This window comes from Schistocerca nitens, chromosome 5 (genome assembly GCF_023898315.1).
Source record: "Schistocerca nitens isolate TAMUIC-IGC-003100 chromosome 5, iqSchNite1.1, whole genome shotgun sequence".
Lineage (NCBI taxonomy): Eukaryota > Metazoa > Arthropoda > Insecta > Orthoptera > Acrididae > Schistocerca > Schistocerca nitens.
The window spans coordinates 340,572,925-340,585,854 of record NC_064618.1 but is presented as its reverse complement, the minus strand read 5'-3'; the positions used below and the strand labels follow the sequence as shown (position 1 = coordinate 340,585,854).

The following is a 12,930-nucleotide window of genomic DNA, read 5'->3' as shown; positions in this document are numbered from 1 at the left end:
TTGGCGAATGTTTTTTGCACAAAGGTGATGGACTTGAGCGAGATGGATGTGGGCAAGTATTTGATGTACAGCTTCGTTCGTCGTTCCTTGTTGGCTTTGCAAGTGTGTGTTGCTGTTGTGGAGGTCCCATAATGGAATGGAGCTGTGAGTGCAGAATCTCGTGGTTTACTGGCTTTGTATGCGTGAAAGTCATCGTTATGTGTCGCCAAAAGCGGTCATTTTTTGTTGTAATACTTCGCAGATGACTAGTTTACAATAGGATAGGGATTTGGGAAGGTATGTCGTCTATTCTTCGCCCATCTTCTTTCTTGGTCTCAATCTTGCGAATCTTCAACTTCTGTTCTTCCTGCTTTTTCTCTGCTTCTTACTTGCTTCTTCGTTCTTCTCTGGGCAGGATACGGAAATATTTATTGATAACTAGTCGCTTTGAAGTTCTCCTCTTAGTAACAGTTTGATAAATTGTTTGGGCGTGTCATTTTTACTTTGTGGAATTTTTCTTCAGTTTCGTGCATCAGCGTGTTGTTTAATAGCAGTAGTGTGACTTTTACACATATTTTTTTGCCAGTGGTGGCTTTCCCAAGCCGTCTTCTCGTCAGGCCGTTTTTTGCTCGCTCCGCCGAGTCGGGGCGCACGGAGTCCCTTCCGGCGTTCGGCGTCCCGTCGCGTCTCTGCAGGGCTCCGCCACTGTGCGGCTCCGTGTTCCATCCCAACAGGTTTCTGCCTAGTGGGCAGATTTATTACCCACTTTCGATACAAGGGCCTTCTGTTGTTCTCGCTGTCCTTTCCTTTCTCTCGACGCTTCTGCCTTGTAGTAATCGTGTCTTGCTAATTATGTCCTTTTCTTTCTTGATACTTCTCTCGTTGCAACTAGTGGGTCATTGCATCTCGTCCTTGCTGGAGTTTTTACAATGGTTCTTACAAAAAGTTTTTCTTATAATCATCTAACATATGTCTAGTACCTACATTGTTTTACGCCTTCTTAAAAAGCTTTACAAATTTCGGTGCCCTTTCCATCTTACAATTCTAAGATATTTTGAGTCTTAACTTCTAAAAGAATCCTCAAATTTGTTTTTTATTTTTTGTGTAGTGTCGTGGTGTATAGCACTTTAGTATTTCATGCTGTTAGACTACCTACGCTTTATCCCTTCACCTTAATCTATGGTACAATTGGTGTTATTTTTGTTTTTGATTTTATTGAAACTACTTTCTTTTTCCCACCTTCCTCTCTCTTCATTCTTATCTGCAACATAATCTTGAAATATTGTGCTGATTATTTACCAGTAATAAAATTAATCTTCAAACTTTATGATATGGCTCACATGGTGAAGTCCTAAGGTTTTGCCTGTTTTTGGGTTCATTAGTTCCACAGCATTATCATGGGCAATTTGGCTAATTATGACAGGTCCTTTGTATGCAGCGTAAAACTTATGTATTTTGTGTTTCTGTTTGCTGGAGAGATGGTGTGTTTTTACAAATACTTTCTGGCCTACTGAGAATGTTCTTTTAATTGCTGTTCTACCTCCTCTTTCTTTCCTTTTAATGGCTGCCTTTCTGATGTTGGAGAGTGCTGTTGCTATGACTTGTTCATGCTGTCTACGTGGTACAATAGGAAATCTAACATTTTCTCTGGTTATATTTGGGGGTTCAATATTTTTAAGTACAGTAACTGGAGGTAGTAGTGTAGTGCTATGTGGCATTTCATTTATTACTTCTTGAAAATCTTTAAGGTATATATCCCAAGTGTTATGTCTTTTGCCTGCATATAATCGGCATAAACTTCCTATGTCCTTCATACATCGTTCTGCTGGATTTATGCTAGGTTTGTACTTAGATATGTAGATGGGTTTTATTTTGTGTTGTTTTAACGTGTTCTGCCGTTGTGCTGATTTGTATTGTGGGCCATTATCCAAAATTATTCGTTCCACGCGACCTACTTGTCTGAGAAAATCTTGTCTAAATGCTTTACTTATAGTAAGACCTGTTGCCCGTTTTAATGGTGTCAAGGTAACATATTTAGAAGTAAGTTCCAAAATGACAAATGTGAAAATATATCCATTTTCTGTGTGTGGGACGAGCCCCATCAAATCTGTTGCAGCTATTTGTTTTAATCTTTTAGGGATTATTGGAAACCTAGGTGGTTTGGTTTTGAAAGTGACGTGTTTAGCCCTCCTACATTTTTTGCATTTGACTAATACTGTTCTAATTCGTCTTTCCATATTAGGAAAATGGCTTGTTTGTTTTATTTTTAAAAAGCATTTCTTTGGTCCAAAGTGGCCATTACTTAAATGTGTTTACCATATGTACTTATTAATTAGTTCATCTGGGATATAAATTAACCATTCATTCGTTGCAACATTTCGTCTAAAAACATTGTTTTTTATGAGAGAGTGCTGTCGAATGTCTGGAAAATCCTTAATTCTCCACTTGTGTTTGATTCCTAGTATTTTTGATTCCTAGTATTTCGGGATCCTTGTCCTGTTCTTTGCCTATGTTTTTCAATGCTGTCGTAATGTAGTTTTCGAAAGGTACTTGTTTCATATAGTACATTGTAAACTGGTCTTCTGCTGCTTCCAAACCTATGTTATTGAATGCATCCTGTGGACATCGTGATAAAGCATCTGCTAATACATTTGCTGGTCCTGGTATGTGTGTAATAGTGAAGTCAAATTCTTGTAGTATTAACATCCATCTGGCTAACCTCCCATGGGTTAGTTTGGCGGATAACAGAAATTCTAATGCTTTGTGGTCAGTGTATACTTTTGTTTTTCTTCCGAATAGGAAGTATCGAAAACGTTGGAACTCCCATACAATGGCCAATGCTTCCAGCTCCGTGACAATAGTTTTTCTCGCTTTTTGTGAGTACCCAACTGGCAAATGCAATTGTTCTATATGATCTTAGCCCTGTCTGTCCGTATTCTTGGAATAAAACAACTCCTAAACCTGTTTTCGCGCTATCAGTGGCCATGCAAAAATTTTGTGTTAGATCAGGATGTGCTAAAATCGGTGCTGTTGTTAGTGCGTTTTTCACTTTTAAAAATTCTTCATTGGCTTGTTGATCCCATACCCATGGCGTGTTTTTTCCAGTTAATGCACATAGGCGTGGTGTTGCGAGAGAGTCGATCCAAATAAATTTTTTATAGAATCCGGTGAGACCTAGAAATCCTCTGAGAGTTTTCTTATTATATGGAGTACAGAATTCTTTGATTGCCGTTAGTTTTCCTGGGTCGGGCATTACCCCTTTCTCGGAAATTATGTGTCCTAGAAATTTGACCTCTCGCCTTCCAAATTTGGATTTTGTTATATTTACTGTGACCTCATGCTCTTTCATGATCTATAAAAACTGATTTAATGTGTCATTGTGATGATCCCAAGAGGGTTCTGCTATAATCACATCATCAACATAACAAGTAATTTTTTGTAAAATTTCAGGACTGAGTAAAGTATTAAATCCCCTAATAAACGCTGCTGATGATATGTTTAAACCAAATGGCAATCGTTTAAACTGGTAACATCTACCGACTACGATAAATGCTGTAAATTTTCTACATTCTGGGGCCAATTCTATTTGCCAGAAACTACTCGGTAAATCAATTGATGAAAATATCTTAGCACTGTGGAAGTTTTGTATCAATTCCTCTAATTTTTCTGGGCGATCTGTCTCAGTGATTATGATTGTGTTGATCTGTCTGGAAGCAAGCACTAACCTGATGCTCCCATCTCGTTTTCGTACAATGTGGAGCGGGCTGTTATATGTGGAGGTAGCTGGTTCAATAATATCGTCATCTAACATTTTAGATATCTCCTGGAATACTTTATTCCTGTTGCTTAATGGGATTGTATAGGGTGGCACTCTAAATGGTTTGTGCTGTTTTACTTCAAACTTTTACTGAAAGTGCTTAATACTGCCAGTCTTAGGTAAAATACCCTCTAATTCTCTTTTACTGTGTTCCGAAATACCTTGAACTTCTTGCAATTTTTCGTCGATTTCTTTATGAACTTCCAACATGAGTTGAGGCGATTCCCCCTTTTGTGCATACCATTCTAATTCTTCATCCTCTTTATCTCGCGTCATTCTTAATTGTTTGTTTATAATTGGTATTTCTTCTAATTTTAGCTTTTGCTCGAAGAGAAGTGTGACATTCCTGAATGTTACGCTACCTTTCCCCATATCTATTATCGCTCATCTCTCATTTTAAAAATCTGCACCTATAATCAAATCTTCAGTTAGTTTAGGTATAATCACCAAGTTGGCTTCGATCTTTTGACCTTGACACGAAAGAGTTAAACTTGTTTGTCTCGTAACTTCCGCAGCATTGTTTCTAATAGGACCTCTTACTTTAATCTTACGTGTTTTCAGAACTGGTAATTCCTCATTGGCATTACACTGCATAAATAAATTTTCTGAGATCGCAGTAAGTTCACTTCCGCTATCAATTATAATATTGACTGGGATATGCTTTACCATGGCCTTCACAATTGGCTGAATTTGAAAGGGTTGGTTCTGTTCTTCTTCTTCTTGCATCAACGAATCCTCCACTGAATCATACATGAGTCTTTTTAGGAATTTCCCTTGTGAATTCGAACTTTCTGTAGGATAAGCTTCGACTGCTACTCCTCTCTCTTTTATTTCCTCCTCTCTATTTCTTCCTTCATTTACGCTTTCTTCAATAGCCTCTACTTTTTCCTCATACTCGTCTATCTTCTTCTTCGTCGCTACTTCCACATAATCGCACCTAAATGCTCTAATTATCGGTTCATAACTTCCTTCATTTTATACGTTGGGTTGTGTGCCCACTCGTAACTTATTTTCAACTTCTGTCGACTGCGCATTATCCTCATTGAATTCGCTTTCCCTGGTTTCCATCTCAAATAGCTCTGCAATACTCATTACTTCGTCCTTTCCTCCTACATTCGTTGTGCATGCCTCTGGTAATTCATCTTCCTCGTCAGTATTCTCCCAATTAATTTCGTCCCAACACGATATTGTTATTTTCCTGTCTTCGTTTTCATCTGGTCCCTGCGGTTTTGTTTCTTCCTACTTCTCTTCTCGTGATAAGGTATTTACTTCTCTGTTCAAGGTGCTGCAATTATCCTGGGTCAGTGCGTCATTCTCTTTGGCGTGGGCGCTTAGCTGTCAATTCAAACGTTTATCGGGGTTTGGTGGTCTTACCTCCACCTCTTCTATCTGTATTCTCTTTTCTTGTTCAGCTTGTTGATAGTGGTTTCTTTGCTGATAATTTGTCGGTCTATTTGTTCTCCAGTACCCGTTCCGGTTGTCGTTATTCCCTCTGTAATAGTTGTTGCCGTTCCTGGGTGAATTATAGTTATTGCCATATTCTCTTCTAAATCCATAACCGGTTCTTTGTTGAAACCTATAGTCGTTTCTTGGTGCGAAGTTATCACATGGTTCGTAATTATTGTTTCTTCGTAGTGTGTCTTGTGGATTCCACTGCTTTTTGCTTTCGTTTTTACGTGCGCTTCGTCTTTTTCTTGCGTCATCTTCCGAAAATATGAACTCTAGTTCCCTTAGAATACCTTTAAATGCTTCGACGTCATTGTCTCCGCGACCTACTACTGATTGCTGGTATTTCAATGGTAGCTTCATCGCGCATAATTTAATTAACTCTCCGTCACTGTATGGTACATCCAAGCATTGATTTTTCTTTGCCATTAATTCGAAAAATTTCACGGGACTCTTCTCTCCTGAATTTTCAAAATATGGGTTCTGTAATAATTCGTACTTCACTCTGTTCTGTGCTTCGCTGGACCAATATCGTGAGAGAAACTTCTCTCTGAAATCTTCGTACGATCGGCATGTCGCTGCAACATTCTGCTTGATTTCTGCGACTGTTCCTGACATGTGTGCACATGTAAAGTCTAATTTGTGTGCTAGCGTCCAGTGTTCTGGTAATCCTACTCGGAATTGATCAATAAAAGTTTGTGGATGTAATGAGTTTCCTTCTCGAAAGTGTTGAAATTTTCTGACTGTGAGGAAATGATCGTTGTCGTACTTCGTCATAGTTCCATATGAAATTCGCGATTCTTCGCCATTTCTGATCATTTCTCCCGTCGTTCTTTCCGGTTGCGGTAGATCCATTGGATATTGTCCACTGTAACTTTCGCCTACCCTTGCGTACTATTGTTGGAGTGGTATGCAATAATTTCCTTCCATCGGTTGTGAACGTGTAGCTGAATGCATTGCACTGTACTCTTCGCGACCTGGCTTTCCATTGTCAGGTATTGGTTCGGTATCTTGTCTGGCTAACCTTGCTGCTTCATTGCACGATCCAAACTGTCTTGAAACATACATTTGTGGTTCCGCATGTGTTTGTGATGACGTTTGTTCATCAAGAATTTCGAAACGTGTTTGTTGCTGTGCAGGCTGTCTGATTTCACGTATGTTACTTTCCGCCTGTGATTGGAATCGCAAATGCGTAATACCTTCGTTAATTGCTTGTTTTTCCGGTGCTGGTACAGATACGGATGTGGTTGCAGACTCTGTGCTTGTTCGATCCTGTTCACTACGCTCTTCAATGGTTTGCAACAACTCTGTTGGCAATTTCTGAAATTGTCGCTTCGTTTGCGCTTCTATTTTGATTATGCGGTTATCATATCTTTTCAGCGCCGCTTTTGTGATACGTTTGTGTAACACACTGTTTTCAACAATTTCACGCGCTGTACCTGCTGCTTGTCTAGTAATTTCGTTTATCTGTTTCTCTAGTTTGACTTCTCCCTGAGTGTTGTTACGTAATGTTTTGATCTCGTCCTGAATGTCATTACGCAATGTTTGTACGTCCGCTTGTACCTTGTCAATGTCTGTTCTCAATTGGTTGTGAACTGTTATTAAGTTTCCTATCACTTCTCGAGATTCTTTTGCCTCGTCTTCAATATGACTTAGATGTAACTGAATTTTGTGTTGTTTTGTTCTTTAATCGCACGCATTTGTCTCGTGGTTTCTGCAATTTGTTTCGTCGTTTCTGCATTTTGAATTTTAATTTGGTTCGCAATTTCTTTATTTTGCCTTGTCATGGTTTCCGTAATTAATTGTAATAATTCTGCCAGATTGGTGGGTCCTATTGCGTTTTCTTCCGACGTCCTACGCTCTGTGTTTTCGCTCAAGTGTTGGTTTGCAACCGATTGCATTGAACTGTGCGGTGACACGTTTCTGCTCGAATTCCTTGTACTCTGTGGTGAGGGAGCTCTGATTACTTGTACTATGGGTTCTACGTATTCAAGACGCAAGTTAGAATCCTCATCGACTGTCTCTCTACTTTCCTGCTCCTCTGTCGTATGCTGACTTACGTTTTCTATGCCTTGACATACATTATCCTCGTTATGGTGCGTTATATGTCCTATTTCTCGCGATACTGCATCGTCTGTTGTACTGTCCTCTATTCTCTGTCCATTTTCATGCTGGGTCTCTACCTCAATTCGGTAAAGGTTTCGATCTGTCATTGCTAATCTTTCCGAATCCCTTATTTTCTGTTTTAAAAGCAATTCACGCGCCCTACTTCGCGTCAGCATGCGCTCATACGATCTCACGCGTTTCATAAACTTTTTGTTCACACGACTTGACAAACCATTCACTTACTTGTTGGGTCAGAACCAACTTGTCAACTATGTATCCGCCACCTGTGCGCTTGCATTAGAGAGAAAACTTAATTCTAACAATATTAAAATTCATAACTTAATTATGCTATTGTCTCTGCCAGAATGTCTCACTTTTATAGAATACTTTCTTACTATCTATCGCTGCAGCTACTGTTTTCGACTATTTATAACGTTCAAAAAATTTTTTTTTATTATGAACATTTTTCAACAGGATATCTTTCTGACCTAGTTAGGCATGTGGCCGACCTTCAATCATGGTATTTTACCATCCTGGCAGGGTCGCCATTTTCTAACATTCTGCGTGGTGTCTGTTTGTTCTATATCGTGTCTCCCCACCACTTTCGCACAACGACGCTCTGAGCGTGTTTGTTAGGGAATTGACTAGTTTGAACCTGGGACCTGTTGCTGGTAAGGAGACGCCAGACCACACATGACATGTAGAATTCAGAAGAGTTCAGTGAGACTAGCGATGATATAACCAAATACTTAATGATTTCAGCCTCAGCTCCACTGCACTCCCTGTAAAAGAATCTTAATACTAACTAAATTTAGTAGAAGGGGTTCAAGGCTTTCCTATTTTTAGTTAGCTGGTAAAATAACGTCGGAAAAGCAGTTACGTTTACCATTGGAAATTTTATACAACTCACAAAACATTGTTTATGAATTGCACTATTGATAAAAGGAAATGTTTTAATACAGGATGGTAAAAACCAACTGCGTTCAACAAAAATGTGAACGAATATTCCCTGAGTGGGTTTCCAAGCTATACAATAGATTGAAGGATGACCTATGCCATATCACATCTATAATCTAGGTTTAAATTAAGTTTCACAAGAGAGAAAACTATCAGAATGGTCTACAGTGACCCTCAATTATCTTTAATTACTTATCTAACTTGTCGTGAATTACAGTGGCTGATGTTGCTTCTCAGTAACTATACAACAGAAAAATCATCGCGTTTCAGATTTTTACTTCAAGTGGCAAATGTGAACACAATGAGCTTTAATTGACGATCGACACTAGTATTACGCAAAAAGGGGGTGTAACAGATGAGACTTCTGCAGTTCTGAGTGAAGCTTTATGCGCTGTTATGCGGCATCGCGTGCGTTCATTACCTTGCCGGCGTTCGTCAGGGGGCGGCGGGCAGCACAGCTCCGCTCACCTCGCCGTCTCGGAAGCAACTCTCCCCTAACTTCTCCTTACTACAATTTACCGAAGTTGGTTTAAAAAAAACTATCTGGCTGTGTTTCCATCTGACCAATCAGGGTCTCAATGTTAACCTTAAGCTCCGCCTACAAAAATTCTGTCTATCCACTGAGAAACGTTATACTTTTCGTGGCGGGGCAATGTTTTTAAAGTTTGCAACGTAACAGAGACGCGAAAAAGTCTCACGCTAAAACTTGCAGCTGGTGTGGTCCTTTTAGCGTTATCGTAAGATCTATACTGTTCTTCTGGAGGGATCTAACTTTTAACATGGGCTGGGGGTGGTCCTGACGTAACAGAGACGCGAAAAAGTCTCACGCTAAAACTTGCAGCTGCAGCGGTCCTAGTGGTTACCTGGCGACGTGGGTGTCCAGTCCGTCCCTTATCGTAGGGCCTTCTAGCTTAACACGGTTCTGCTCTCGGCTTCTGTTCTCGTTTCTCCCCTCGGAACTTCGTCTGTCTCATGGTGGGAAGGTACGACATGCATTTAGGCATTCTTGTGTTAGTCTGTGGTATTCCATTTGCTCACTCGTTACTCGTATTACTTTGGTTAATTTAATGTCACGATTTATTCGGAGCTATGTGACATATTACTGGATTTGCTTATCGTGTCAGGGTTTTCGTGGAAGGTGTTGGATTTGCCTGACACCTTACAAATGGAATTAAAATTATGGGTGAAAGGATATCAATGAAGAGATTCGCTGATGACATTGCTATCCTCAGTGAAAGTGAAGAATTACAAGATTATCTGAATGGAATGATCGGTCTAATGAGTACAGAATATGGATTAAGAGTACATCAAGGAAAGGCGAAAGTAACGAAAAGTAGCAGAGAAACTTAACAAGAGGGTTGATGGTCACGAAGTAGGTGGAGTTACGGAATTCTGATATTTAGGTATCAAAATAACCCACAACTCCCGGAGCAAGGAGGACACAAAGGCCATTTCTATTCAACATAAGGCCTTAAATTGAGAAAGAAATTCTGAGAATGTACGTTTGCGGCTTTGCATTGTATGGTAGTGAAACATGGACTATGGGAAAACCTGATCATTTGAGATGTGTTGCCGGCCGCGGTGGCCGTGCGGTTCTAGGCGCTTCAGTCCGGAACCACGTGACTGCTACGGTCGCAGGTTCGAATCCTGCCTCGGGCATGGATGGGTGTTATGTGCTTAGGTTAGTTAGGTTTAAATAGTTCTAAGTTCTAGGGGACTGATGACCTCAGATGTTAAGTCCCATAGTGCTCAGACCCATTTGAATCTTCTTCCGGGAAAAACGAACCGTTCGCCTAAGAATTTCCCAATAGGTGTGACGTTCATGATATGTAAAAATAATCGAAAACGAACTGCAGTTTCGAAGACGGTAGTTGGCTGACTATCATTTGTGTACACTATTTATACTTTTAAAAATGTTTGTATTTATTCTGTAGAGATCTATAATCTCTTCTTGTATAAGACTAATATTAAGAGATAATCAGCTACGCGTCCATATATTTCGTAATCATAGTTCCTCTTCATGCATGACTAACATGTATCTAAAAAGCTACTGTAAACACTGAAAACTTAAATTTTGTATGTAAAGAACGTTGACTGTTGCCATCATTCTTATGGATGGCCGTTCTCTTAAAACGTTCGGTGATTACAGAAATGCCTTAACTGTTTAGCTGCATTCAACTTCCGAAGACATTGTAAATGTAATTAGTTCATAATATAACTCGAGTATGATTTACAATAAATAAAATGAATTTTACACGACTCAGGATCATTTCATTCCAGTTGGTTCAAATGGCTCTGAGCACTATGGGACTTAACTTCTGAGGTCATCAGTCCCCTAGAACTTAGAACTACTTAAACCTAATTAACCTAAGGACATCACACACATCCATGCCCGAGGCAGGATTCGAACCTGCGACCGTAGCGGTCGCTCGGTTCCAGACTGTAGCGCCTAGAACCGCACGGCCACTCCGGCCGGCTTTCATTCAAGTATTTTCTAAGAAGTTATTTCTCAAGAAAATGTTTCTAACTCTGGTTTTATGTTTTCTTTGAATCACGAAACAACTTCGAAAAGAAAATTTGTAAGTTTTTAAAGACTAGTACACTCCGTCTTCAGGCCAGAAGTGGCCCATCGGGACCATCCGACCGCGTATCATCCACAGCTGAGGATGCGGATAGGAGGGGCTTGTGGTCAGCACACCGCTCTCCCGGTCGTTGCGATGGTTTTCTTTGACCGGAGCCGATACTATTCGGTCAAGTAGCTCCTCAGTTGGCATCGCGAGGCTGAGTACACCTCGAAAAATGGCAACAGCGCATGGCGGCCGGGATGGTCACCCATTCAAATGCCGGCCATGCCCGACATCGCTTAACGTGTTCGAATATCAGTTCTCTAAATTTCCTTAGCAGGGCCACGCGAAATCAACGTCGCCTTGTTGCCAAAGAGTGCTATTTAAATTCACTGAGCATTGATGTTACATACTCGTATTGGCGGTATCGACCTGTTAAGCTCCTTGCAGCGCATCTGGGAACTCCTTCGACATGTGTTCTCACGCCTACTTCAGAAGCGCCCTGAATGCGGGACCAGTGTTCTGGAATTGATCACACTAGCGTGATGTGCGCTGTTTCCTTTTCAGATGCGCTGTAATTTTCTCAGAACCCTCCTCACGTACCTAAATCTTCCCTACTAGCTTTTTGCATTTGTTCTACTTAATATCGCTTCGTAATATTATCCCTAAATATTTCCAGGATGTGACGAGCTCCAGTACTATTAATTTTGTAGCCTAGTTCCTTCTTTTTGTTATGGGAATTCTCTTTCAATTGTCCACAGTTGTAGAGACTGACAACTTTCGTTTCAGTTGAACGTTCGTCGTCCAGTACGGCGAATAGGTCTATTTATCATTCTAGTAGACATTCTGAATTTGTGGCGCTTTCATAAATGCGCTTTATTTACGAAACCACTAAAACTCCTATCACGATCAGATCGAATCTCTATATTCTATTTACTGAGATAGTTCTTATGTAATAACTGTGATCTGCTCTGTTACTTAAACGCGTAAAACTAGTGCTGCGGCGCATCTACCACCACATCCGACAGGATATGTTAGTAAAAACTAAACTCCGCCCGAACAGGTCTTGGGAGGTCCACCGGTACCGACCGGCCACCGTGTCATCCTTAGCCCACAGGCGTCGCTGGATGGGGGCATGTGGTCAGCACACCGCTCTCCCGGCCGTATGTCGGTTTACGAGACCGGAGCGGCTACTACTCAATCAAGTAGCTCCTCAGTTTGCCTCACAAGGGCTGAGTGCACCCCACTTGCCAACAGCGCTCGGCAGGCCGGATGGTGACCCATCCAAGTGCTAACCCAACCCGACAGCGCTTAACTTCGGTGATCTGACGGGAACCGGTGTTATCACTGCGGCAAGGCCGTTGGCAGGATATGCTAGTAACTGAGCCTAATTTCCTCCCAACTCGTAAAAAATACATGTTTCGTATGAACAGGCTAACATTCGAAAATTCGGTATGGCAACAGCACCGAACGCACGTAGGTAACGCAGTTGAAGACGTATAATTACCTTGTCATTCCTAACGAAAGAACAGATAAAGACTAGTTCTGTAAATAAATTTTATGCTAAGGGAGTCGTGTCATAGATAGGAAGCTAGTGTGAGCTGTGACGCACTCCTTTTCTGACAATCATCTGCTTCTTCGTTTTGGGCACTGTAATGTTCACTTAAGATGAAAATTTATTTATAGGACCCAGTTATCAAAGAGTGTACTGCTTTATTAAAAGAATTAATGCAGTTTCCCTCTGTGGACGCAAAGATATGTTTCAGTTAGAGATAACAGAGTGAAAATACCTTTCAACAAAAGTTATCCAAATTTTAGCGAGCTCTATATCTGAATGTGATGAAAGGTGTCTTTAATAGACTGACGATCTAAATTGGTAGTATGCTGGTGAGTAACGACACTGATCACGTTCATCAATTTTGAGAAATTATTAACTAAATTTTCACAGTAACGCTGAAGTGGGATAGTGTTATCAGTTTAAAAATAATTTTAAATCTGATCTTGTTAGTGATACATTGCTAGGCGGAAATCTGAAATAAGGATCTGATGTCGCTGAATACT

The 12,930-nt window shown here is 40.5% G+C and overlaps 1 protein-coding gene and 1 pseudogene across 1 annotated transcript in view; one reads left to right on the top strand and one right to left on the bottom strand.

Annotated features, from left to right (window-relative positions):
* The window catches only part of LOC126259958 (voltage-dependent calcium channel subunit alpha-2/delta-3), a 941,077-nt gene that overhangs the window by 475,379 nt on the left and 452,768 nt on the right, over nt 1-12,930 (top strand). The window lies entirely within an intron of this gene.
* On the bottom strand, nt 12,118-12,235 carry LOC126261045 (5S ribosomal RNA; annotated as a pseudogene).